Below are 24,068 nucleotides of genomic sequence, written 5' to 3' on the forward strand. Positions count from 1 at the left end.
GTCCCAGCTGCTCGGGAGGCTGAGGCGAGAGAATGGCGTAAACCCGGGAGGCGGAGCTTGCAGTGAGCTGAGATCTGGCCACTGCACTCCAGCCTGGGCAACAGAGCAAGACTCCGTCTCAAAAAAAAAAAAAAAAAATTTTTTTTGAAACAGGATCTTGCTCTCCTAACCAGGCTGGATGCTATGGTGTGATCATAGTTCACTGAACCAGGCACACGCCACCGCGCCAGGCTCTTTTTTTAGTAGAGACAGGGTTTTGCTGTTTTGCCCAGGCTGAGCTCAAGCAATCCTCCCACCTTGGCTTCGCAAAATGCTGGGATTACAGGCATGAACCAACACTCCTACCCAGCATTATTAAAATTCATGTGCATAAAGCAGCCTTGAGCAGTGGTCGCAGAATCAATTGAGCGACTTAGTCTTTTTATTTTTATTTTTTTGAGACGGAGTTTCACTCTTGTCGCCCAGGCTGGAGTACAGTGGTGCGATCTTGGCTCACTGCAACCTCTACCTCTCCCAGGTTCGAGCAATTTTCCTGCCTCAGCCTCCTGAGTAGCTGGGATTACAGGTACCTACCACCACGCTCAGCTAATTTTTGTATTTTTAGTAGAAATGGGGTTTCACTATGTTGGCCAAGCTTGTCTCGAACTCCTGACCTCAGGTGATCCATCTGCCTCAGCTTCCCAAAGTGCTGGGATTACAGGTGTGAGCCACACTCCTGGCCAGTCTTTTTTTTTTTTTTTTTTTTTTTTTTTTAAAAGCAAGCATATCTTTTAGTGTGTATGCTGTATAAAGATTGCTATTAGCCTTTAATGATGAAAAAGTAATATATGCTTACTTTTGAAATCTCAGAAGGCACAGAAAAATGAAGTGAGAATAAAAATCAAATGGATATTATTTTGGGCTCTGAGCCATCACTGCCTTTTCCTAGAATGTGAAAACTCACCTATGCCCCAGGCCCTTAGATGGAACTTAGGGAAATGGGTAGCTATAGCCGTGGTGAGCTTCCTTGGTGCATGGAGTTTTGCTCAGTACATGAGTTGATTGAATAACATATGCCAGGCTCTGTGCTAGCTGCTTAATCTACTGATAAGAAAGACAATTACTGTCCTCAAGTAATTCACAATCCAGTTGGCAGAAAGAGACAATTAAAATGCAGCTTGGAACCAGGCACGGTGGCTCATGCCTGTAATCTCAACACTTTGGTAGGCTGAGGTAGGAGGATTGCTTGAGGCCAGGAGTTTGAGACCAGCCTGGGCACACATAACAAGACCTTCCTTGTCTGTATAAAACACTTAAAAACAAAAGCTTAGCTAGGTGTAGTGGTGAGCGCCTGAAGTCTTAGCTGTTTGGGAGGCTAAGGCAGGAGGATCACTTGAACTCAGGAGTTCAAAACTGCAATGAGCTATGATCACGCCCCTGCACTACATCCTGGGCGACAGCAAGACCCTGTCTCTATAAATAAATAAAATAAGTAAAATGCAGCTTGACAAGGGCTATAATAGAAGTATGTGCAGAGTGCATCAGACGAGAGCAAGGAATATCTTAACTGAGAGGGAAGGCTTCATAAACAAGCTAATACAGTTTTTAATGACAATTTTTAAACATTGAGTACTTATATGTGCTGGCACTGATGTTATAAATATCAAATTATATATGGTTTCTGTTCCAAATTAGTTTAGTTTAGTTGGGGAAACAGAAAAGAAAAATTATAGTACTTAAATTTTATTGCTATAAGCATGCACAGAGTATCACAGGACAGTATATCTAAATTAGAGTGGGGCTGGGTGCGGTGGCTCACGCCTGTAATCCTAGCACCTTGGGAGGCCAAGGCGGGTGGATCACTTGAGCTCAGGAGTGCAAGACCAGCCTGGGCAACATAGTGAGACCCCATCTCAAAAAAAAAAAGTGGGGTTAGAGGAAGCTTTCTGGAAGAGGATTTTCTTTTTTCTTTTTCTTTTTTGTAAATAGAGATAGGGATCTTGTTGTGTTGCCCAGTCTGGTCTGGAACTCCAGGACTCAAGCCATCCTCCTATCTTGGCCTCCCAAAGTGTTAGGATTACAGGCATGAGCCACCACACCCATCCAGTTTTCTTAAGCTGAATTCTGAAAGATCAATGGTGTTTACTTGGCAAAGAATGTGGAGGAGAAAATGTTCTAGGTGAGAGAACAGCAATATGTAAAGGCACAGAGGCCTGAAATTGCATGATAAGTTTAAGAAACAGGCTGGGTGCGGTGGCTCACGCCTGTAATCCCAGCACTTTGGGAGGCTGAGGTGGTGGGATCCCCTGAGGTCGGGAGTTTGAGACCAGCCTGACCAACATGGAGAAACCCCGTCTCTACTAAAAATACAAAATTAGCCGGGCGTGGTGGCACATGCCTGTCATCCCAGCTACTCAGGAGGCTGAGGCAGGAGAATCGCTTGAACCTGGGAGGTGGAGGTTGCAGGGAGCCGAGATGGCACCATTGCACTCCAGCCTGGGCAACAAAAGTGAAACTCCGTCTCAAAAAAAGAAAAAAGAAACAAGGTGGTGGGGTTGCAGTTCAAGTGTACATATTGGTGAATAACTGTTTAGAGAGGCAGGCAAGAGTCAAATCATAGAGGATTTTGTGTGCTGTACTTGAGTTTGTACTTGATCCTAAATAGGAAAACACTGCAGGAATGAAACAGGGAAACGATTTCTTATAATTCCTTAAACAAATAGAAGAGGGAGCTAAGGGCGTTTGAGAGAATTATCTAGCATACTGAGGTTCTCAACTAAGAATCCACGTGATTATAAGACTTTTCTCCTGTAATTTTTAGCAGTAAGTAGTATGACTGTTAAGTTTGTCAGAAGAGGCAGAGAATTGGAGAGAAAAGGTGAAGGATTGGTCAATTGGAAAGACTGATGAAGAAATAGGCGTTCTGGGCAAAGAACACAATGTTTAATATCATGGAAGAATGAAAGAACAGGGCAAGTTCAGGGAATTATACGTAACTAGGACATGCATATATCATTAAAGAGATGAGACTTCCATTTTTGTTCATTCTGGTTTGCGTTGAAAGGATGTACTTTCTCACTTTGCTCTGCTTATTACACATTGGAAATTGGAGAGTGGAAATGTCCCTTGTTGGGTCAATTATCCATTATTGTTTCATGAAAACACCTAAAGTTAATCACCCAGAATTCTGTCAGTGGAAGTGTTGGTAAGCTCACAGACGTCTAAAAAAGACTATGTGTAGCAAGTGATAAGCAAGAGTGTTACAGAAAGGCACTTGACCTGGTGATGCCTGACTTAGGACATAGGGCAGACTTACAAGGAGCTTATGTAAAACAGTAAGAAAAACCCAGAAGATACTAATAAAAAAGTAAGCAGAGGGCAGATGGACAAATCACAAAAGACAAAAATTAAATAGCTAACAAACATGAATAAATATTGTGTTGCACTAGTAATCGAAGAAATGCAATTGGGCCGGACATGGTGGCTCATGCCTGTAATTCCAGCACTTTGGGAGGCCGAGACAGATAGATCACCTGAGGTCGAGTTTGAGATCAGCCTGGCCAACATGGTGAAACCCCATCTCTACTAAAAATTCACAAGTTAGCCGGGCGTGATGGCAGGCTCCTGTAATCCCAGCTACTTGGGAATATGAGGCATGATAATTGCTTGAACCTGGGAGGTAGAGGTTGCAGTGAGCCGAGATAGTGCCACTGCACCCCAGCCTGGGTGATAGAGTGAGACTTAGTCTCAAAAATATATATATATATTGAAAGAGTTTTTTTTTTTTTTTTTTTTTTTTTTTTTTTTTTTATATGGAGTCTTGCTCTGTCGCTCAGGCTAGAGTACAGTGGCATGATCTTGGCACACTGCACCCTCTGCCTCCTGGGTTCAAGCGATTCTCCTGCCTCAGCCTCCCGAGTAACTGGGATTACAGGTTCCCGCCACCGTGCTCGGCTAATTTTTGTATTTTTAGTAGAGATGGGGTTTCACCATCTTGGCTAGGCTGGTCTCGAACTCCTGACCTCATGAGCCACTGCGTCCGGCCAACTCAATTTTTTAGTAGACATAATGGTAGTAAGACAGGTGCTCTCACTTATTGCTGTTGGCAGTGTAAAATTGTGTGAGATTTCTGGAAAGCTATTTGGCAACATTGAGAGACTAAAAAATTGTTCAGACTTTATTGAACAGACTTTATTGTCAGGTAGACTTGGATTTGAACATTGGCCCCAGCACTTAATAGCAATGTGACTTTGAGCAAATAACTTAGTCTCTGCTTTTCCTATCTGTAAAATAAGAATAATAGTACTCCCCTCTGAGAGTTGTTGTGAGGATTAAATAAAATAGTGCATGTAAGTAGTTAGCATGTGGTAAGATTATAATCCTAATCAGAGATGTAGTCAAAGGTATTCATGATAACTGTTACTTATATTAGCAAGGACTTATTTAACTTGAACAGTTGACGTAAAGGGGATGATGTTATAGTGCCATCTGTATAATTAATTATTAGGTACAGATTTAAAGCTCTTTTTTGGAGAACTTATTGACCAAAAAATGCTCACAATGTTAAGTGAGAAAAGCAGAGCACAAAGATGTTTATTTCATCTTAGTCATGCTTTTTAAAAAAAGATGTATATACATACAAAAAAGGCTGGAAGGAAACACACTAGAGTGATAATAGTGGTTATTTCTGTGACATGGGCTTAGGATTGTCTTTGTTTTTCATCTTTTAAATGTTTTCCATGGTTTTTTCATGTATAGGAAGCAGGGAACTCTCCTAAGAGGAAGTGACTTTTGAACTGAGTTTTGAAGAATGATGATGATAATAACTACTTACTGAGCACCTACTGTGCCAAGGAAATAGTCAAGTGGAAAACGGTGGAGAAGTTCCTGGCAGATAGCACAAATGCAAAAGTAGATGAAGGTGCCTTGGATAGGGAAATGCCGGTAGTTAAATATGACTAGGATGCGTAGTGGAATTACATTTGGTAGTGAGATTCGAGATTTTAAAGGTAGAGGGGCCAAATCATGAAAGGCCTAGTATGTTACACCAAACCTTTAGAAGGAGAAAGGGACATATCAGGTACTAGTACCTGAATGTATCATTCCGAAACCTATCTGAAGAATGGATTGGAGGAGGGGAATAAGATAGAGACCGGTAAAGAAACTATTGACAGCATTCCCAATTAAAAATACTGATGGTCTGAACTAAGGTCAGTATCAATAAGAGTAAAAAGATGAAGACGGGGTGTAGAGATACTGAGGAGGTAGAATTGATATTTCATAAATGGTTAGAAGTTGGGGGGCATGGGTAAAGGATGGAGATTTTAAGATGGTATCAAGCACTCATGCTCTTGGGGGAAACATAAATTAGTACAAACGTTTTAGAGGACTGTAAATGTTCATTTCCATTGGCTAAGCACCTTCACTTCCAGGGACGACTCCACACAAGTTTATAAAGGTACATGTACAAATGTTCTTTGTAGCATTGCTTGTAATTGCAAAAGCATGGAGCATTCTAAATATCCAACAATAGGAAATTGTTTTAAAAATGGCACATCTATGTGATGAAATACTGCTTAGCTATCAAAATGGTAGACTTAGCTAACAAATTAGGTGTATTTGTATATACTTATATGAAAAGATATTCAAGTTGTATTATTGAGAACCATATTACTCAACAGTATATTTAGAAAGGGGGGGTCACAAATTTGGATTCTATGGACAGGTAATACAAATGAGTGAAATGGGCTGTTTGTGGGGGCCAATGAACTGGAGAGCAGGTATCCCATCTAGGAGTCAGTCACTGTTAAGCTCAGTTGTTGCCATGGAATTGAATTACCAAAGGGAGAAATGGAGAATAGTTTTTACTTTATACTTGTTTGTACTTAGGTATTTGAATTTTTTAGTGAGCACATAATACTTTTGCAATTAAGAGAAATTTCCATTTTTGGAAGGATGAAGAAATCAGATGACATCCAAAATTCTGACTTGGGCAACAAGTGGTGCCATTGACTAATATGGGAAATACAGGAAGAGTAGTTTGGAGAAAAGATAGCAGAGTTCAACTTGCTATGTTGTATTGGGGTAGGACATCTAAGTGAAGACTTTTAATAGGTAGTTAGCTGTATACAGGTCAAAAGCTCAGATGAATTTTTTTTTTTTTTTTTTTTGTGGGGACAGAGTCTTGCTCTGTCGCCCAGGCTGGAGTGCAGTGGTGTGATCTCGGCCCACAGCAACGTTCGTCTCCCAGGTTCAGATGATTTGCCTGCTTCAGCCTCCCAAGTAGCTGGGATTACAGGCACATGTCATCACACCCAGCTAATTTTTGTATTTTTAGTAGAGACGGGGTTTCACCATGTTGGCCAGGCTGGTCTCAAACTCCTGACCTCAAATGGTCCACCTCCCTCGGCCTCCCAAAGTGCTGGGATTATAGGTATGAACTTTTGCACCTGGCCTCAGAAGAGAGTTTATACTATAAATATGGTTATTTTTCAGATTAGCAGCATATAAAAATATAAGTAGATGAGCTCAAATAGGGAGTAGGGTACATTCCTTGAACCCTCTGATGTTGTATGTAAAATATGATTATTTTACTGAGTAGAAAGACCATAGATTTTATCAGATTATCAAAGTTGTGTGTGATCCCAAAAAAGATAAGAATCACTGTTTAGTTTAAGAGAGGATGTGGGATAAGAATAGACCTGACAAATTCCAATATTTAAGATAATAGGTGAGGCCCAGCGCGGTGGCTCACACCTGTAATCCCAGCACTTTGGGAGGCCGAGGCGGGTGGATCGTGAGGTCAAGAGATCGAGACCATCCTGGCCAACATAGCGAAACCCTGTCTCTACTAAAAATACAAAAAATTAGCTGGGTGTGGTGGCATGCGCCAGTTGTCCCAGCTACTCGGGAGGCTGAGGCAGGAGAATCACTTGAACCCGGGAGGCGGAGGTTGCAGTGAGCAGAGATTGCACCGCTGCACTTCAGCCTGGTCACAGAGCGAGACTCCGTCTCAAAAAAAGATAAAAAAATAAAAAAAAGTGAATATGAAGGAGTGGCCAGAATGAAAGAAGAAAAACTAGGAGAGAATAATATACTGCAAACTAAGAGAAGAGAATTTCAAAGAGGGAAAATTACCAACGGGTCAGGTGCTACAGAGAAGACCAAAGAGGATGGTGATTAGAAGAGTTATTTCACTGAAGTGGGAGAATAAAAAGCCAGACTGCAGGGGTTATGAATGAATGGGAAGCAAGAAAGTAGAGATTGAGAGTTGCCTGTGAAGGGAAGAAGGAAGTAGACAATATGTTGAGGGGATGAAGGCAGTTGGACAGAGGAGACCTTTGTATAGGTTAAAGAGAAGAAAAGGATATGAAATGCCTATGAAAGTGGGAAGACAGACATTGAGAAAGTTTCCGCCTAAGTAACATCTTAGTTCTCTGTAAAGTAGGAAACAGTATTTTTTGCTGAGATTTAAGTACGAGAAGGAATTTGAAGAAAAATACCAACAAGCGAATTATTTTTGTGGGAAATTGGAAAAGGAGCTGATTAGGGACATTTCAGAAGAATGCTGTTGAGCAGCCTTTCAGGGTCCAGCTGAAGATGGAGACTTTTTTTTTGAGCAGTATCATTTGGAACAGTTCTGTAATTTTTGTCAGTGCTCATCAGATCAAGTTAGGAAACTGAGAAGGCAGATGATAAAATTGATTCAGGATTGAGATTTTGTTTTGTGGATGTGCTGGAAAGATTGGGAATTGAGGGTATTAGCAAAAAAAAAAAAAAATTGTTGAAGTTTGGGCATCTCAAACCAATAAAGGATGCTTTATTGCAGAGGATTGTGACCATATAGTCTCCAGTTTGGGGGAATATCTCAGAGCAGCTTCACAAAAGCTTGCAATTTATTTGGCAATTTGTGTTTTATCTTAAAAACTTAGGCAAATTTTCCTTTAGGCTTATCTGTACTTTAACTTGCTTCAAATTTCTTACCAAATTACTTCACATCCCCTCTCCAATCTTCAAGTAAAATTGCTGATTCAGGAAGCTATACAACAATGATCCCATAGCTTACTTTGGTATATTCTTCTGCATTACCTTAGTTTTTAAAACATGGGGCTGATTATACATTAAAGTAATGCCAGGAGAGGCTTAATATGTTGAGAGATAGAAATTAATGGGCCTGGCAATTTTCTTGAAGTAAGAGAAAGAGAATGAAAAAACTGGACAGACACAAGGCTGTGGTAAGAAAGTTGAATATTTGGAGTTGAAAGTTCCAGAGGTGAAGCAGTTTTCAGTAGATAGCATTCTGGGTATAGCCATGGATGTGTTTGGTAGCCATGGATGTGTTTGACTGGAACAAAGGTGCAAACTATTGGCACAAAGATTTGCAGGGATTTGGATAGGTTGTACATGTGAACAATAAAGTAACTCACTGTGATGGGAGAGATTTGGAGCCGAGAGAATGATTGTGCTAGGTGCATAAGTTTTCGTGAATGAGAATCAGTTAATAATGGTGACTAAAGGTGAAGAACACAGATTTCAAACTCAGGTGTCCTGCAGGGGCCAGACAAATAATGTAAATGACTAAGGTGGGCCGGGTGGGATTGTGCTAAACTAGAAGAGTGCATATTCCATCTAAAGCAGCATGTCCTTCATCTGATTGTTGTCCTAAGGAAATGAGTATCCTGTGTTGCTAGATGTCTTAATTTTTCAAGAGAAGTTGAAAATCTGAATTTTTTATGTGACATTTCTCAAATTTTTATGTATTTGCAAATAGTTTAAATGTTTTTTTACTCCGTTGGACAAATAAAAACATCTATCTGCAGGCCAAATTTGGCTCCAAGTCTTCAACCTCTGGCATAGTGAAAAACAGGCCTTAGCGTAGGAGAGATTTTTTTTTTTATCCCCAAGAAGAAGTAAATAATGTCTGGGTAGTAGCAGTGGACAGCCTAGAAGGCTGACTTTCCCCCCTTCTTAACCAGTGGATGAGAGAATAGGAAACTTCTGAATAGGGCTATAAGGGTTAGTGGTGCCATGTGATATGAAATGATGACATCTAGAAAGACACCATAAAGACATTGAGGAGTTAAAGGCACATGAAATATTTCCTACTATCCGGTGATACACACGAAATAATATTTCTGTTTAAAACTTTGTTGGTTCAGCCAAATATGATCCTGCCTCTGTTTTTAATTAATAGTAACAAAGTCCAGGCTGGATGCAGCGGCTCACTCCTGTAATCCTAATGCTTTGGGAGGCCAAGGCAGGAGAATCTCTTGAGGCCAGAAGTTCAAGATCAGCCCTGGCAAGAGACCCTGTCTCTTAAAAAATTTTAAAAATTACCTGGGCATGGTGGTGTGTGTGCCTGTTGCTGAGCCCAGGAGTTCAAGGCTGCAGTGAGCCATGATTGTGCCACTGCACTCCAGCTTGGTTGACAGAGTGAGACCCTGTCTCAAAAAACAAAAAATATAAATAGTAACAAAGTCCATGTGGACTTTATTCTCTACTTTAAAATTTTTATTTTGTAAAATTTTGTTAGTATTAAAGTTAATCTAAATTAGTAGAATGGTATCTCTAACATTATTTTGACTCTTTATATTCAGATCCTTCACTCATAATATACTGCATATGAGCATATTTCTATAACACTTTACACTGACTTCCTTGACTTTATTAGTCACATATTTAGCCCGTGAACTATATTGTATATAGCCAGAATACTTAGCACTAAGATTAGGGTCATTAGGCAAAAACCAGAAGATAAGTAACACTCCATATAAAACACATCTGGACATAGGCAGCATGTATCAGAGGAATTGGTCTTGTCCTTAAGTGATGACAGTGGACTGTATGCTAATTGTGGAGTTAAACCCTTGTACCTTCCAGCTGCCACGTAAGTACTAGATCAATTTCAGAACCTCTGTTCATGTTTAAATAGCATTTGAAAAGAACATTAATACAGGGAAGCCCACAACTTTAAGTGGTTGGAGTTATTTGCAGCAGTCCCCAAAGGACCACAACAGTTAAAGGAAAGAGTCATACAGATAAGTCCCTTCTCAAAAATACAACCGAAACTTTTTGCCGGACTTAACAAAATTGGCAGAGGCCTTACTACTTAATGTTTAGTTAAATTTGAAATGAGCTGCATAGTCTGTGGCTGTGCCACCCTAAATGTGCCTGATCTCATTTGAAATGAGCTGCGTAGTCTGAACCAATAGGTGATGCTGAGCTAGCCATGATGAGATTCCCCTTTCCCAAAGATTTCATAGCAAGTTTCTCCTCTAGTGCTCTTAAGACCAAAATCAACTCCAGTAAGAAACCATCTTTAGGATGGACATAGGTAGAACTTGTGTCATGAAACCTGAGAGCCCAAAGTTTTAGAATGCTCAGTTGGACCCCACAATCTAGATATAAATTTACAAAGAAAAACTGATAAATCTCCCCGTCCCCAACTTTTGAGTATCTCCCAACCTTTTGTGGGCTCTGATAGTTGTTCAGGACCTTTACCTGACATTCTGGAGTCTCGTCCTATGCCTGTGTAGCTTAGTAGTTATTCAGCCAAAGACTAAAGGGAGTCCTTGCAGATCTTGTTATTTTTCTGTGGAGCACCGTCTTCTCCAATTGTGCCTTGCAATTTCCAGCTGTCTTAACCTCCTCAGACTCTAATATGTCTCCACAGCTCAGGAAGACTGCGATAATTGGCTTGTCTTCAGCAGAAAGCCAGGGACAATTGTAGGGCTCACTTCATTTCCCTTCCCTTCTCACAGGGGTCACAGAATCTTACACTACTAGTTGCTCAGTGTCTGAAAGCAGTTGGTTTATTTGTTTTTTTCTAGTTTTCTGGTTATAGTAGGAGGACTAATCCAATAGCATTTATTCTGTCATGCCCAGAAAGTCTTTTAATGTTTAGTTTTATGGTATTTCTGACATACAGAAACTTCATATGCATACGTTTGTATTTATCAGTCTTTCCTATATGATTCCTGTCTTTGGTATTATAACTCTTCAAAAGATCTTCCCAACCCCCAAGATAGCAAACCATATTTTCTTCTAATACGTACAGTATTTTAAATATTTAAATGTTTGTCTACTTTTTAGAATAAAATCTTAAGTAGAAGGTAAATATTTAACTTACTTTCTTTCCCAAATGACTAGCCAAAGTGTCCAAGTCCCTTTTATGGAACAGTCTAACCTTTTCTACTAATGGAAATGCTACTTGCATTTTTTTTTTTTTTTTTTGAAACAAGGTCTTGCTCTGTTGCCCAGACTGGAGTGCAGTAGTGTGATCATGGGTCATTACAGCCTCCACCTCCTGGGTTCAAGCTATCCTACCACCATAGCCTCCCAAGTAGCTGGAACTACAGGCATACCTCACCAAGCCTGGCTAATTTTTGTTTTTGGTTTAGTTTTTTTTTTTTTTTTTTTTTTTTTTTTTGAGACGGAGTCTCGCTCTGTCGCCCAGGCTGGAGTGCAGTGGCCTGATCTCCGCTCACTACAAGCTCTGCCTCCCAGGTTCACGCCATTCTCCTGCCTCAGCCTCCTGAGTAGCTGGGACTACAGGCGCCCGCCACCATGCCTGACTAATTTTTTGTATTTTTTTTTTATTTTGTATTTTTTTTGTTTTATTCTGTAATTTGCTCTTTTTTGCTCATGAATATATTCTGATCCTTTTTATTTTGAGGTAATGATAGATTCAGAAGTTGCAAGAAATAGTACAGAGTCCTGTGGGCTTCTCACTCAGCTTCCTTCAGTGGCAATATCTTACATAGCTGTACTTCAATATCAAAACCAGGAAATTTATATTGGTACATTACTGTTAAATAAATTACAAAACTTAGTTTTCGCCATTTAAAAAATCGATTTGTGCATATGTGTGTGCAATTTCATGCCGTATATATGTTCCTGTAACCACCACCACAATCAAGACTTAGAACTGTTACCATAAAGGAACTCCCTGTTCTTTGTATCTGCACCCCCCCACACACACACGCCCACCACCACACCCACAACTGTTCCTGTTCCCCTTATCTGTTCTCCATCTCTATAGTTTTGACATTTGAGCATGTTATATAAATGGAATAGTATAATATGCATGTAACAATTTGAGATTGACTTTTTTCACAAAGCATAATTCCCTTGAAGTCCACCTAAATTGTTGTATCAGTAGTTCATTTTTTAAATTGTTGAGTGTCCCATTGTGTGGTTGTACCAGAGTTTGTTCAAACATTTACTCATTGAAGGACATTCAGATTTTCACTATTTTGCCATTATGAGTAAAGCTGCTGTGAGCAATCATAGACAGGGTTTTGGATGAGTTTAATTTTTCATTTCTCTGGGATAAATGCCCAAGAATAGAATGGCATATGTTTAGTTTTACAAGAAACCGCACTATTTCATTTTTTTTTTCCACATCAGATGTGGAAAAAAAAATGTACTGGCATTGTAATAAGGCTTGAGGGAGGCACATCTCACACATGAGCGTGAAAACCCAGTGTCATCACGCTTATGTCATCATAAGCTTATGAACTACAAAAAGATTGTGCCATACTTTCGGAGTGTCTGTACCATTTTACATTCCCACCAGCAATGTACGTGATCCAGTTTCTCTGCAGCATTCACTATTAACACTTTTAAAAATTTTAGCTGTTCTCCTATTGTGATTTTATTTTTTTGTGTTTTTTGGAATTTGGTGCAAATTTTATTAGACTACAAAAATCATACAGTTATTATTTTAGATATATTTATATAAAGTCATAAAAGCTATGATTTTTGAAAAACATTAGCATAAGAAATTTTTTTGTTATATAAGTAAATTTAGCATCTTAAGGATTCAATAATACAGTTTTAAATTTTTTTTTTTTTTTTTTTTTTTTTTTTGAGATGGAGTCTCGCTCTGTCGCCCGGGCTGGAGTACAGTGGCCGGATCTCAGCTCACTGCAAGCTCCACCTCATGGGTTTATGCCATTCTCCTGCCTCAGCCTCCCGAGTAGCTGGGACTACAGGCGCCCACCACTTCGCCCAGCTAGTTTTTTGTATTTTTTAGTAGAGACGGGGGGGTTTCACCGTGTTAGCCAGGATGGTCTCGATCTCCTGACCTCATGATCCGCCCGTCTCGGCCTCCCAAAGTGCTGGGATTACAGGCTTGAGCCACCGCGCCCCGCCTTAAAATTTTTTAAATTGACAGCGATTGTGCATATTCTTGAGGGCACATAATTATATTTCCATACATAAAATTTATAGTTATCAGATCAGGGTAATTAGCACATCCACCATCTCAAATGTTTATCATTTCTTTGTGTTGAGAATGTACAATATCCTTCTAGCTATTTGAAACTATATATTGTTTTATTATTAACTATAGTCATTCTATGGTGCTATAGAGCACTAGAACTTATTTCTATCTAGCTATAATTCTGTATTTTTTTTTTCTAGGGTACATGTGCACAACGTGCAGGTTTGTTACATATGTATACATGTGCCATGTTGGTTTGCTGCACCCATTAACTCGTCATTTACATTAGGTATTTCTCCTAATGCTATCCCTCCCCCAAGCCCCCACCCCACGACAGGCCCTGGTATGTGATGTTCTCCACCCTGTGTCCAAGTGTTCTTATTGATCAGTTCCCACCTATGAGTGAGAACATGTGGTGTTTGGTTTTCTGTCCTTGTGATAGTTTGCTCAGAATGATGGTTTCCAGCTTCATCCATGTCCCTGCAAGGGACATGAACTCATCCTTTTTTATGTCTGCATAGGATTCCATGGTGTATATGTGCCACATTTTCTTAATCAAGTCTATCATTGATGGACATTTGAGCTGGTTCCAAGTCTGCTATTGTGAATAGTGCCGCAATAAACATATGTGTGCATGTGTCTTTATAGTAGCATGATCTATAATCCTTTGAGTATATACCCAGTAATGGGATGGCTGGGTCAGATGGTATTTCTAGTTCTAGATCCTTGAGGAATCGCCACACTGTCTTCCATAGCGGTTGAGCTGGCTTACAGTCCCACCAACAGTGTAAAAGTGTTCCTATTTCTCCACATCCTCTCCAGCATCTGTTGTTTCCTGACTTTTTAATGATCGCCATTCTGACTGGTGTGAGATGGTATCTCATTGTGGTTTTGATTTGCATTTCTCTGATGGCCAGTGATGATGAGCATTTTTTTCATGTGTCTGTTGGCTGCATAAATGTCTTCTTTTGAGGAGTGTCTGTTTATATCCTTTGCCCACTTTTTGATGGGATTATTTGATTTTTTTCTTGTAAATTTAAGTTCTTTGTAGATTCTGGATATTAGCCCTTTGTCAGATGGGTAGATTGTTAAAATTTTCTCCCATTCTGTAGGTTGCCTGTTCACTCTGATGGTAGTTTCTTTCGCTGTGCAGAAGCTCTTTAGTTTAATTAGATCCCATTTGTCAGTTTTGTCTTTTGTTGCCATTGCTTTTGGTGTTTTAGTCATGCAGTCCTTGCCCATGCTTATGTCCTGAATTGTATTGCCTAGGTTTTCTTCTAGGGTTTTTATGGTTTTAGGTCTAACATTTAAGTCTTTAATCCGTCTTGAATTAATTTTTGTATAAGGTGTAAAGAAGGGATCCAGTTTCAGCTTTCTACATATGGCTAGCCAGTTTTCCCAGCACCATTTATTAAATAGGGAATCCTTTCCCCATTTCTTGTTTTTGTCAGGTTTGTCAAAGATCAGATGGTTGTAGATGTGTGGAGTTATTTCTGAGGCTTCTGTTCTATTCCATCGGTCTATATCTCTGTTTTGGTACCAGTACCATGCTGTTTTGATTACTGTAGCCTTGTAGTATAGTTTGAAGTCAGGTAGCATGATGCCTCCAGCTTTGTTCTTTTGGCTTAGGATTGTCTTGGCAATGTGGACTCTTTTTTGGTTCCATATGAACTTTAAAGTAGTTTTTTCCAGTTCCGTGAAGAAAGTCTTTAGTAGCTTGATGGGGATGGCATTGAATCTGTAAATTACCTTGGGCAGTATGGCCATTTTCATGATATTGATTCTTCCTATCCATGAGCATGGAATGTTCTTCCTTTTGTTTGTGTCCTCTTTTATTTCGTTGAGCAGTGGTTTGTAGTTCTCCTTGATGAAGTCCTTCATATCCCTTGTAAGTTGGATTCCTAGGTGTTTTATTCTCTTTGTGGCAGTTGTGAATGGGAGTTCACTCATGATTTGGCTCTCTGTTGGTCTGTTATTGGTGTATAAGAATGCTTGTGATTTTTGCACATTGATTTTGTATCCTGAGACTTTGCTGAAGTTGCTTATCAGCTTAAGGAGATTTTGGGCTGAGACGATGGGGTTTTCTAAATATACAATCATGTCATCTGCAAACAGGGACAATTTGACTTTCTCTTTTCCTAATTGAATACCCTTTATTTCTTTCTCTTGCCTGATTGCCCTGACTTTGGCCCAGTTTTAATTGTGTTTTCTTTTTTTTTTTTTTTTTTTCTTTTTTTGAGACAGAATCTCACACTGTCACCCAGGCTGGAGTGCAGTGGCGCAATCTTGGCTCACTGCAGTGTCTGCCTCCCAGATTCAAGCGATTTTCCTGCCTTGGCCTCCTGAGAATCTGGGATTACAGGCGTCCGCCCCAATGCCCGGCTCATTTTTTTGTATTTTTAGTAGAGACGTAATTTCACTGTGTTGGCCAGGCTGGTTTTGAATGCCTGACCTCAAGTGATCTGCCTGCCTCAGCCTCCCAAAGCGTTGGGATTACAGGCATGACCCACTGTGCCCGGCCTGTGTTTTCTTTTTGAGACGGAGTCTCGCACTGTCACCCAGGCTGGAGTACGGTGGCGCAATCTCGGCTCACTGCAACCTTCGCCTCCCAGGTTTGAGTGATTTTCCTGCCTCAGCCTCCCGAGTAACCGAGATTACAGGCACCTGCTACCATGCCTGGCTAATTTTTTTAGTTTTAGTAGAGACGGGGTTTTGCCATGTTGGCCAGAATGGTCTGGAACTCCTGACCTCAAGTGATCGGCCTTCCTCAGCCTCCCAAAGTGTTAGGACTAGGGTCGTGAGTCACCTCACTCGGCCTGTTTTCTTAATGAGTTTTGAGGGTTCTTTATATATTCTAAGTATGAGACATTTATTACATATACCATTTGCAGAGATTTTCTCCCCAGTCTATGCCTTACTTTTTCAGTCCCTTAATAGTATCTTTCAGGCTAGGCACAGTGACTCACACCTGTAATCCCAGTGCTTTGGGAGGCCAAGGTGGGAAGACTACCTGAACCCAGGAGTTCGAGAACAGCCTAGACAATATAGTGAGACCCCATCTCTACAAAAAATTTTAAAAATTTATGTTTGGTGGTGCATGCCCATAGTCCCAGCTACTCGGGAGGCTGAGATGAAAGGATTGCTTGAGTCCAGGAGGTCAAGGCTATGGTCAGGGCTGACCCAGGAGGTCAAGGTGAAGTGCTGGGATTACAGGTGTGAGTCCGCAGGCGTGGCCAGTGTTTGTATCTCTCTCTCTCTCTTTTTTTTTTTTTTGAGACAAGGAGTCTCTGCTCTGTCACCCAGGCTGGAGTGCAGTGGTGCCATTTCAGCTCACTGCCAGCTCCGCCTCCTGGGTTCATGCCATTCTCCTGCCTCAGCCTTCTGAGTAGCTGGGACTACAGTTGTCCGCCACCATGCCCGGCTAATTTTTTTTTGTATTTTTAGTAGAGACGGGGTTTCACCGTAGCCAGGATAGTCTCGATCTCCTGACCTCGTGATCCTCCTGCCTCGGCCTCCCAATGTGCTGGGATTACAGGCTTGAGCCACCGCGCCCAGCCCAGTGTTTGTATCTCTTAAGAAGTCGGCCAGGCGCAGTGGCTCACACCTATAATCCAAGCACATTGGGAGGCCGAGACGGTGGGTTGCTTGAGGTCAGGAGTTTGAGATTAGCCTGGTCAACATGGTGCAACCCATCTCTACTAAAAATACAAAGAAAAAATAATAATAATAATTAGCTGGGTGTGGTATGTGGTGGTGCACACCTATAATCCTAGCTACTCAGGAGGCTGAGGCACGAGAACTGGTTGAACCTGGGAGGTGGAGGTTGCAGTTAGTTGACATCACGCCACTGCACTCCAGCCTGGACGACAGAGTGAGATTCGTCTCAAAAAAAAAAAAAAAAAAAGTCTTTGCCCAGCTCAGATCACAAAGGTTTTCTCTTATGTTTTTTCCTAAAATTTTACAGTTGTAGCCTTTTACACTTAAGTCCGTGATCCATTTTTAATTACTTTTTGTGTACAGTTTGAAATTTAGGTAGAAGTACTTTTTTTTGCCTATGGATGTCCAATTTTTCATCATTTATTGAAAAAACTGTCCTTCCTCCATTGAGTTGCCCTGTATGTACACCTTTATCAAAAATCAATTGAGTGTGTTGGTTTATTTCTAGAAGTCTTATTATCAGGTAGAGTGATTCCTCTCTTTTTCAAAACTGTTTTATATTCTAGTTCTTTTGCCATTTCACTAAATTTAGAAGGGGCTTGTCTATATCCACAAAAGCATCTTACTGGGATTTGGGTAAGAGTTGTGTTAAAACCCATAGATCAATTTGAGGAGAATTGACATCTTTACTGATTCCGTTTTCATGTTAGTACGTATAGATTTCTACATTCTTTTAAACTTATTTCTTAGCATGGATGGATGTATCATAATTTATTTTATATTGATAGACATTTAAAGTATCTCCATAATGCTGGCTTGCAGACTGTTGTTCACTTTTTTTTTTTTTTTGAGACTGAGTCTCTGTCACCCAGGTTGGAGTGCAGTGGCGTGATCTCGGCTCACTATAACCTCTGCCTCCCGGATTGAAGCAATTCTTGTGCCTCAGCCTCCCGAGTAACTGGGATTACAGGTGTGCACCACCATGTCTGGCTAATTTTTGTATTTTTAGTAGAGATGGGGTTTTCCCATGTTGCCCAGGCTGGTCCCGAACTCCTGACCTCAGGTGATCCACCTGCCTCAGCCTCCCAAAGTGCTGGGATTACAGGTGTGAGCCACTGTGCCCGGCCTAGTTGTTCACTATTTTTGTATTTTATTGATGTGTGCTTGTATAAAATTTCTGTGGGAAATCTTGATATTTTGAAATTGTGTTCCAAAAGGCTGTATCTTTATAGTCAAAATAACAGTGAAGGAAAATACCTGTTTCCCTACAACCTCTTTAACGCTGGGAATAATCAATACTTTAAAAATTATTCTCGTAAAATTAAAGTATATAATTTAAAATTTTATAAAAATTGCATACATGTTCATTGAATAAATGAAACAGCATAGAATTGTATAAAGTGAAAAGGAAAAATCTTGTTCTTCCCTTCCTACCATCCCATTAGTAGCCAGTATTAGATTTGGTGTGAAGTATTATAAATTTTACTCTATAGGAAAAGGTGTTTTGAGGTGTTCATTTTTCTAGTTGTAGAGATATGAGGATATGTTTTTAGCCAAAGCTATCTGTTTATTTATCTATATATTTTTAAGTTGCTAAATGGAATGGTGTTTCATTTTGGGGGAAAAACATATTTTCAGGGTCTTTGGGCTTTTCATCAAATAGACCCTTGGCCATGAGATTTATTACCCCAGTTCCTTCTGGATGGTTTCTACCTTCTTGAATTTCTAGTCTAGATTCTGAGTGAGATTGTTGAGAGACTGAACCTCTTTATCTTGGAAACTAAACATCCTAATTTACATTTGATCCTCATTCTACATAAGGTAAGGAGCCTAGCTATATTGTGAAAGATTAGGTTCACTTCTCTTTAATTTTCACTTGTTTTGGATCTAGTTTGAAGGTAAATATCTAAGAATTGCAGAGTCAGAGCTCATCTCTTTGGGATTTGGACTATGCATAGTTGCATTTAGTAATTCTAATTTCTTTAGGAATTTAGCATGCAGATTCTTTTTTATATCTGGCACTGATTTTTTAAAAAAAACTTTGTACTTCTACTGAACTTTTATTTTTTAATTTTAATGGTTCACATTGGAACAAATGCATATCCTCACACCATCCAACTGTCAAGATGATAATTTATGCTGTTTTGACAGAGTACTCATTTTCTTAGGGAGGGATTATTTTTAGTATTTGTGGAAGAGTTCTCAAGGGAAACGTGAGCCTAGGAATGATCACAAATCCCCTCTTCTCCTTGGGGCCCAGGGATGCTTACTAACTTGACTGGTGTTTTTCTCTGAATCTTTTCAGAAAGTTAGCAGCAATAGACAGAGCATGGTGGCTCACGCCTGTAATCCCAGCACTTTGGGAGGCCGAGGCGGGTAAATGACTGGAGGTCAGGAGTTCGAGACCAGCCTGGCCAACATGGTGAAACTCTGTCTCTGTTAAAAAATAAAAAAATTCGATGGATGTGGTGGTGCGCACCTGTAATCCCAGCTACTTGGGGAGGCTGAGGCAGGAGAAATACTTGAACCCGGGAGACGGAGGTTGCAACAAGCAGAGATCACGCCACTGTACTCCAGCCTGGGTGACAGAGCGAGACACTGTGTCAAGAAAAAAAAAAAATAGCAATAATGCTTGCTTTCCCCCTCTTACTAGAACCATGAAGCTTGTGACTTGGGTTTCTTCTCACATCACCATACAGAAGGAAATTAACTTAGAAACCAGAAAAGGAATTTTCTTGGTGGAGTATCAGCTTTCCAAAGTTGTCATTGGCATTATCTCTATTTAAGGACATTAGAATTTGAATTGTATGTGATTCTGTAGACTCTACCACTCCTTATTTGGTATGAGGCAAAGTATAAATAAATAACGTTTCTCCAACGTGACATGTAGAGTTGCTTCAGCCTTGATTTAACGAAAGAGAGAAAAAACAAAATATACTCAGAAAAAACATTCCTTTTCATGAGTGGGTAGCTTATTCTGTTGAGTACAGTGACAAGTCACAGATCATCTTTCATTCATTTTGCTGTCATTCTGGAAATTCTTTATAACTTAATTCTAGTTTTCTGTGTAGTAACCCTGTAGGGACTAGGAATTGGAGTTCAGTTCTGTTTAACCTTCTTCCCAGCCCCCCCCACAGTAGCTTTAGCACCTTTACTATTCCTGTAGAGGCTCTGTTGTCTTTGTCTCTTTACTTGGATTCCTCATTTCTTCCTAAGCTACAAAACCTATAGCTTATCATCCTACTTTTAGTAAGTTCCTGATTGTTCCAAAATGTAGAACGGTATTTTTAGATTTATGGAGATGGTTATGGATCCCTTTGAAAATCCAATGAAAAACTAAGGCTGTTCTGCTCTCAAAGATGTGTATTACATACAGAATTTTGTTTATAGTTCTAAGGATTCGTAGCTCGCTCTCTCATAAGAACTCCTGGTATAGGTAGGGATAAGAAAACATCACAGTGGATGTTTTTATCCACTATGTTAACAGTGGTTTACCAGTTCCACCACCATGTTTCATTAGAAAGACTTAAATGCTCCTTTGCATATAATAGTGTAATAGAGTCTAATAGCTGAAGCTCTTGTAACTATTGAGAACATGGACTGTCTGAAACTGACACAAACACATAAGTGTATCAGCTGTGCAAGTAAGTGTGGGTTTTTTTTAAATATTCTAGAGGTATTAGTGCATATTTCTTTTCTTTTCTTTTCTTTTTTTTTTTTTTTTTGAGACGGAGTTTCGCCCTTGTTGCCCAGGCTGGAGTACAATGGTGCGATCTCGGCTCACTGCAACCTCCGCCTCCCGGGTTCAAGTGATTTTCTTGCCTCAGCCTCCGGAGTAGCTGGGACTGCAGACATGTACCACCACGCCCGGCTAATTTTGTATTTTTATTTTTATTTATTTTTTTGTTTTGTTTTGAGAGCTCTTGTTGCCCAGGCTGGAGTGCAATGGTGCGATCTCAGCTCACCACAACCTCCGCCTCCTGGGTTCAAGTGATTCTCCTGCCTCAGCCTCCCGAGTAGCTGGGATTACAGGCATGCGCCACCATGCCTGGTTAATTTTGTATTTTTAGTAGAGATGGGGTTTCTCCATGTTGGTCAGGCTAGGCTCAAACTCCTGATCTCAGGTGATCTGCCCACCTAGGCCTCCCAAAGTGCTGGGATTACAGGCATGAGCCACTGCGCCCAACCATTAGTGGATATTTCTTAGAGTGATGTGTTGCAAAGAAAATGGGTAGGGAAGAGGTCCCATTTTCAAAATGGATTAAAGTAAGAGAGAAACTTCACAAATGTATAAAACTAATTTTTCCTTGTATTATAAAGTGAGGGAATTGAGATTGAGAGGTTGGTTCATGTTTAAGTTTCGAAACTAAAGTAGAATAAAGGTTGAATTCCTAATTTATAGGCTGGGGTTTTAGCCATGAGGCAGGTCCCTATAGGTAGAAGAGCCTATACTGTAAGGAACTACCGTTGTACAGGCTTGGTGAAGGAGGCCTGTAACCTGTATGCAGCCTTTCTATTTTCTCCAGCAACATTTCTGTTTTCTTTTTTTGTTTTTTTGAGACAGAGTCTCGCTCTGTCACTCAGGCTGGAGTGCAGTGGCACGATCATGGCTCACTACAGCCTCAACCTCCTGAGCTCAACTGATCCTCTCACCTCAGCCTCCTGAGTAGCTGGGACTACAGGTGCACACCACAATGCCCAGCTAATTTTTGTGTTATTTGTATAGACGGGGTTTCGCCATATTGCCCAGGCTGGTCTTGAACTCCTGAGCTCAAGTGATCATCCTGCCCAGCCTCCCAAAGTGCTGGGATTACAGGCATGAGCCACCACACCCGGCTCTAAATATCTTGACAATTGACTTTTCTTCCTTGTTTGTGTTTGGCACAGGCAGTTTCTGTGAGAATACAACTTTATTTTTCATGTTTTAAAGAATAAATGACCTATACTTGTAAGAGGTTTTACCTGGAAGATACTTTTTTTTGAGGCAGAGTCTTGCTCTGTTTGCCCAGGCTGGAGTACAGTAGTGCAATCTTGGCTCACTGCAGCCTCCATCTCCCGGGTTCAAGAGATTCTCATGCTTCATCCTCCCGAGTAGCTGGGACTACAGGCATGTGCCACCATGCCCAGCTAAGTTTTATATTTTTAGTAGAGATGGCGTTTCATCAAGTTGCCCAGGCTGGTCTCGAACTCCTGACCTCAAGTGATCTTCCCACCTCGGCCTCCCAGAGTGCTGAGATTACAGTTGTGAGCCGCAGCGCCTGGCCAAGACTTTTTTATTCATGTAATAGCTTATAATAGTCATAGTAGATATGACCTGAAAGCTTCAAAGCTTCACATACACATGTGGTATCTATTTTTTGTGTTTTTTATTGACAGATGATAGTTGTACATATTTATGGAGTACATGTGATGTTTTGATACATGTATACGATGTATAGTGATCAAATCAGGGTAATTGGGATATCCAACACCTCAAACATTTATCTTTTTTTTTGTATTAGAAACATACAATTCTTCTAGCTATTTTGAAATATAAATTATTGTTAACTATGATTTCCTTACTGTACTATTGAATACTAGAATTTATTCCTCCTATCTCATCTCCCACATCTCTTCCCTTCCCAGCTTCTGGTAACCACCATTCTACTCTCTACTTCCATGACATCCACGTTTTTAGCTCTCACATATGAATGAGAACATGTAATATTTGTTTCACTGTGCGTGGCTTATTTTGCTTAACATGATGATCTCTGTTTCCAACCATACTGGTTGGATTTCATTCTCTCTTATGGCTGAATAATATTCCATCGTGTATATATAACACTTTTTTTTTTTTTTTTTTGAAATCGAGTCTTCCTCTCGTCGTCCAGGCTGGAATGCAGTGGCACAGTCTCAACTCACTGCAACCTCTGCCTCCCGGGTTCAAGCGATTCTTCTGCCTCAGCCTCCCGGGTAGCTGGGATGACAGGCGCTCGCCTCCACGCCTGGCTAATTTTTTTTGTATTTTTAGTAGAGATAGGGTTTCACCGTGTTAGCCAAGCTGGTCTCGAACTCCTGGCCCCTCAGGTGATCCCGCCTGCCTCGGCTTCCCATAGTGCTGGGATTATAGGCGTGAGCCACCGTGCCTGGCCAGCACATGTTCTTTATCCATGTATTTGTTGATGGACACCTAGGTTGATTCCATATTTGGCTCTTGTGAATAGTGCTGCAGTAAACATGCGGGTGCAGATATTTTTTCATTATGCTGATTTCCTTTCTTTTGGATATATACCTAGCAGTGGTATTGCTGGATCATCCTGTGATAATCCGATTTTTCGTATTTCGAGTAACCTCCATACTGTTTTCCATAATGGCTGTGTACTAGTATACCAACAGTGTGCGAGCGTTCCCCTTTCTCCACATTTTCATCAGCATCTGTTATTCTCTGTCTTTTTGATTAAAGCCATTCTATCCAGGAGTGGTGGCTCACACCTGTAATTCTAGCACTTTGAGGGGCTGAGGTGAGCAGATTGCTTGAGCCCAGGAGTTCAAGACCTGCCTGGGCAACATGGCGAAACCCATCTCCACAAAAAATGCAAAAGTTAGCCAGGTGTGGTGGCACCTGCCTGTAGTCCCAGCTAGGTTGCAGTGAGCCGTGACTGCGCCATTGTACTCCAGCCTTGGTGACAGAGTGAGACCCTGTCACAAAAAAAAAAAAATCTCACGGTGGTTTTGATTTGCATTTCCCCAATGATTATTGATGTTGAGCACCTTTTTATATACCTGCTTACCTTGTATGTCTCTGGATAAATATCCAGGTCTTTTGCCTATTTCTTTTTTTGTTTGTTTTTGTTTTTGTTTTTTTTGAGACGGAGTCTCACTCTGTCACCCAGGCTGGGGTGCAGTGGCCGGATCTCAGCTCACTGCAAGCTCCGCCTCCCGGGTTTACACCATTCTCCTGCCTCAGCCTCCGAGTAGCTAGGACTACAGGCGCCCGCCACCTTGCCAGGCTAGTTTTTTTTTTTTTTTTTTTGTATTTTTTAGTAGAGACGGGGTTTCACCGTGTTAGCCAGGATGGTCTCGATCTCCTGACCTCGTGATCCGCCCGTCTCGGCCTCCCAAAGTGCTGGGATTACAGGCTTGAGCCACCGCGCCCGGCCTTGCCTATTTCTTAGTCAGATTGGTTTTTTGCTATTAGATTTTTTTAGTGCCTTTTATATTCTGGTTA

At 40.6% G+C, this 24,068-nt stretch overlaps 1 protein-coding gene and 1 pseudogene across 1 annotated transcript in view; one reads left to right on the forward strand and one right to left on the reverse strand.

Annotated features, from left to right (window-relative positions):
* Positions 1-24,068, forward strand: part of TAF1 (TATA-box binding protein associated factor 1) — a 99,349-nt gene that overhangs the window by 59,728 nt on the left and 15,553 nt on the right. The window lies entirely within an intron of this gene.
* On the reverse strand, positions 12,382-12,510 carry LOC115898927 (annotated as a pseudogene).

Source organism: Rhinopithecus roxellana, chromosome 7 (genome assembly GCF_007565055.1).
Source record: "Rhinopithecus roxellana isolate Shanxi Qingling chromosome 7, ASM756505v1, whole genome shotgun sequence".
NCBI lineage: Eukaryota > Metazoa > Chordata > Mammalia > Primates > Cercopithecidae > Rhinopithecus > Rhinopithecus roxellana.